The 4,968-nt window shown below is 40.4% G+C and overlaps 1 non-coding gene across 1 annotated transcript; it reads left to right on the top strand.

Moving 5' to 3' along the window:
• The first annotated feature begins 2,872 nt into the window (after positions 1 to 2,872).
• LOC145629636 (small nucleolar RNA R71) lies at positions 2,873 to 2,979 on the top strand. The gene has a single exon (XR_014111798.1). It is a non-coding gene; the product is annotated as a small nucleolar RNA R71 (small nucleolar RNA).
• Positions 2,980 to 4,968: the final 1,989 nt, after the last annotated feature.

Consider the following 4,968-nt stretch of genomic DNA (forward strand, 5'->3'; position numbering starts at 1 on the left):
AATTAAAACTGAAAAATTTTTGTATGAGAGTGAAGAGGATGAAGAGAGGATTACAAATATATAAAAAGTTTTGAATTTGGATTGGTAATGGAGGAGAAATCTTAGAGAGAAGTCAGAGAAAATTTGAGTTTTAGAGAGAGAAAGTAATGGAGGAAAGAAGAAATGAAGAAGGAAAGAAGAAGAAAACCGCGGAACTTGGCTCGCGCCCGGTCGGGCGGTGGCTCGCCCGATCGGGCGATCTGATCTAAACTCAAACTGTTTCTCGCGCCCGGTCGGGCGCCAGTCGCCCGGTCGGGCGATCTAACTCCCTGATTTCCACATTGCTCTCGCGCCCGATCGGCCGAGGCTTGCCCGATCGGGCGGACAAATTAGTCCGTAAACATCAAAATTCGCGCCCGGTCGGGCGGCTCTCGCCCGGTCGGGCGGCTCTCGCCCGGTCGGGCGAAATTTCCTATTTTTAAAACACTGCTCTCGCGCCCGATTGGGCGAGGTTCGCCCGGTCGGGCCCGAGACTAATTCGGGGAAAGCTAATTTCCCTCTGTTCTCAAAAAGTTGTCTAACTCTTTTCCTTCAAACCTGTACAAATACTCATAAAACTAATTAAATTCCCTCAGCTCTCCTCACCTAAGAAAACGAAAATAAAAACTGGTCTAAAAAAAAACATTAAAAATACGGGTTGCCTCCCGCAAAGCGCTGGTTTATCTAGGTCCCGCACGACCTTCTTACCAAGTACAATTCCTAAGACCCTTGGCCCAACGCTTGATCGGGTGGTTTCTCACCCGGTCTAGCGATGTTTAAGCTGCGATGCGGCTTCCTGACATGTCCTGTGGGACGCCAAGTCGCCTTATCTGGTGGATCCTCCACGACTTGGACAGGGGGATCTTTAATGCTACGCACTAAAAACCCTTCTTCGATCGAATGTTGCTTCAAAATGTCATTGTGTTCAACACTTGCAACTCGATCTAGCGGAACACTTACCGTAGGCTCGATTCGCACAACTTGCTCTATCGGTTCCACTTGTTCATCCTCGAAACCAAAACCAACATTGTAGAGTGCTCTTTCTATTGCGTCGACTTCCTTCTGCCATTTGTCTATCTCATCTGAAAAGGATGCAACACAAGATACCGCCTCCAAGGGATCTTTTCCAAGAGCTTGGGGCTTATTAGAATAATTTACAACCACATTAACACTGAAACATTTCTCCTCAGTCATGGAGCTTTTGAGGGTGTTATTCAGATTAAAAACCACTTTATCATCCCCTACAGATAATGTTAGCTTACCACTTCTAACATCTATGACTGCTCCTGCAGTGTTAAGGAATGGTCTACCCAAAATAATTGGGGTTTGCATATCCTCAGCCATATCAAGAACAACAAAGTCTACAGGTATATAAAATTTACCTACTCTAACGGGGACGTCCTCTAAAACGCCTAGGGGGTATTTGAAAGAACGGTCGGCCATTTGCAGAGTTATATTGGTAGCTTTTAATGTACCCATATTTAACTTAGAACACACAGATAATGGCATAACGCTAACACTAGCACCCAAATCACATAATGCATTATCAATCAGAAGATTACCAATATGACAAGGGATAGAAAAACTACCCGGATCTTTCAATTTAGGTGGAGACTTATTTTGAAGTACGGCACTACACTCTGCAGTGAAAGCTATTGTCTCTACCTCACTAATAGACCTTTTTCTCGTCAAAATTTCTTTCATAAATTTTGCATATGAGGGGATTTGTGTGATCAATTCAGTAAAGGGAACTGTTACCTTCAAATCCTTAACCACCTCCAGGAACTTACCAAACTGCTTATCCAAGTTTGTCTTCAATTGACGATTGGGGAAAGGAAGTTTGATAATTGGCTTTTGAGCATTCTTCTCTTTGTCTGGAGTAGCCACCTTCTCCGGAGTTTTACCCTGCAATGTAGGATTAGATGTGTTAGTATTATCTTCTAGCCCTGCAGGGCTAGCAACTACATTGTTTGGTTTAATGGAATCAAGATTAGCATTATTTAATAAAATAGGTTCATCAACTCTGGGCATAGAGGGCCCTTCATAGTTTGAACCACTCCTTAGAGTAATCGCAAATGCTTGATCCGTAGGCCTAGTCGGCTGTGCCGGCAGGGCTCCCTGTTGGCGTGCTTGTAGAGTAGCGGAAAGTTGCGCAATTTGATTATCTACAATTTTGTTATGCGCTAGAATTTGATCAATTGTCGCATCTCTGCTCTCCATGTGCTTTTGCATATTAACCAACATTGCTCTAATTTCCCCTAAAGAAGGGTCTGAAGATGAGGGGGGTTGTTGTGGTTGATTCTTTTGGCCAGCATTGGGATGATAGTATTTCTGCTGCTGTTGCTGTGGCACCTGTGGTTCTTGTGGTGGTGGATTTTGAACATTAGTGCTCCGGTAGGAAAGGTATGGATGATTCCGATACCCAGGATTGTAAGTGTTGGAGTATGGGTTATTCTGCCTATAAGCTTGGAAGGCATTAACTTGCTCCACGGAACTCCTGCAATCTTGCTCCCAATGACCTACAATACCACAATTTTCACAGAAAGCCTCATTAGAATTATTATTAATCGCAGAAACATTGGCTACGTTAGCAGTGCTCAGATTATCTAATTTTTGACAAATAGAGGTCAGTTGAGCTTGCAAAAAGGATACAGAGTCGACGCTATGTTTCCCCTTGTTAGCAAATCCTCTTGGATTCCCATATTGGGAATTGTGTATCGCCATATCTTCAATAACCTGACCTGCGTCATCAACATTAAGATTCATAAATCTCCCACTAGCTGCAGAGTCTAAAATTATTCTAGAAGAATTTCCAATGCCGTTATAAAAGGCTTGGATTAACTGCCATTGTGCTAAATTGTGGTGAGGGCATTCTCTTTGTAAGTCCTTGAACCTCTCCCAAGCCTCATATAAAGACTCATCGGCTTCTTGGGCGAAATTCTGAATCGCACTCCGTAGTACTGCTGTTCTCTCTGCAGGATAATATTTGTTATAAAAATTCAAAACAAGAGTTTCCCAGTCAGTTATACCAAGCGTAGTTCTATTTAGACCATTAAACCACAATTTAGCTTTTCCAGTTAAAGAAAAGGGAAAGAGAATCTCCCTGATTTGGTCTTGAGTGACCCCGACTTGCCTTATGGTGTTGCAATATTGACAATAGTCGGCAATGTGAAGATTCGGGTCTTCACCCTTGGCTCCACTGAATTGCTTCCTCTCTATCATCGTTATAAATTGAGGCTTAATTTCAAATTGAACCCCATCAAGAGCCGGAGTGGGAGTGAGATGTGGAAAATCCGTAAGCTTTGGTTGTGAATAAACCACTAAGTTTCTTTGGAACCGCCATCTTTGATTCTGTGTCTGATGATGCCTCTGAATTGCTAGAACCAGTTGGAGAATCTCGGTGATTATTGTTATTATCACCAGAATCCTCCAGGATTTGCTTGTAGAAGTTTTTCTGTCTATGGAAGGAACGTTCGATCTCAGGATCGAATGGGATGTAACCTGATCTGGAACACCTGGGCATAAACAAAAACTAGAAGCAAATATGAGATTTGTCTCAGAGAACTAACGCTCTCTGAGACAAAAAAGGGAAATAATCTAGACTACAAAAATATTCAGAAATAAAAATAAAACCGTCTCCCCGGCAACGGCGCCAAATTTTGACAGGGTAAAGTCGTATCCCCTAATAAAAAATAATTACCTAATTCACTAACTAAAGTAGATAGGGAAGTAGGGTCGATCTCCACAGGGAAACAAGTCTTTTTACTCCTAATTAAATATTATAATCTAAATTATTTAAGTAACCAATATTAAAAGTTGAATATGAAACTAAACTAAAAAGAGTAAGAAAAGGGAGAAAATAATATATAAAAGGATCTAGGGCATAGGTTCAACAATAAATAATACTCCGGGGTAAAATAGGGTAATCAATCATTGACTTTGCATAAATAACATGATTAACAGGCTCTCGCAATTTATTAACCAACATAGATCTAACAGGCTCTCGCAATTTACTAGATCTAAGTTCTTATTGAAAATAGCCTTTAATATCAAATTAACATCTTCTCGATTCATCAATTTAATATTGCTATACTTTTACAAGCCGCAATTGTAAAACATTAAAACAATCCAATAAGAAATCATCATGCAATACCAACAATCAATAATAGTCAATCATCAATGCATCAATTAACCAGATTGTAAAGGGCTCTCGCTACTTATTACAATCACACAATTAAATTACCGGTATTAAATCTCATCTCACGAATCTTGACTTAACCATTTATAAATTAACTTGCCTATTGAAACTAGACCTAAACATTAATTCTCATCTCTCGATTCTTGAATCAATATTGTCAAACTCATGCATAAAAGATAGGCCTAATCTAGTCACAGAGCATTAAATCAATCAATAGGAAATTAATCTAGCATTGATAATCGACAACAATAATTTACCCCTTCATATTATTTATTAGATCCCCATAAACCCTAGAAATTAAACTACTCACACATAATTAAATATAGACTAAGCAAAGCAATAAAATAAATCATGATCAAAGGAATAAAATAAATAACTAAGATTAAGGGAAGAGAAATCGTCACCAAAATAAATCTGGAATTAATCTAAGAAATAAGAACAAAGGTTTAGAGAGAGAAAACTAAGTAGAGAGAGAAAGTCTAGGAGAAAGGATTAAGAGAAGAAGAAGTGGAGAAGAAGAGAGAAGAAGATCTCCCCAAAAGAAGAGACGATCTAAAAACGTATTACGGAGGAGTATTTATACTCCGTACAAAAATCCTAAACTAAAACAAATTAATACGACTCTAATTGTTTCCTAAATAAACACGCGCCCGATCGGGCGCGCCTTTTTATCTTTAATAGCTATCTCGCGCCCGGCCGGGGGCGTCACCGGGCGCTCCTCCCGCCCGGCCGGGCGCGCCTCCGGGCGCCAG

The sequence above is a fragment of the Chenopodium album genome, chromosome 4 (assembly GCF_948465745.1).
Source record: "Chenopodium album chromosome 4, dcCheAlbu1.1, whole genome shotgun sequence".
NCBI classification, from domain to species: domain Eukaryota; kingdom Viridiplantae; phylum Streptophyta; class Magnoliopsida; order Caryophyllales; family Amaranthaceae; genus Chenopodium; species Chenopodium album.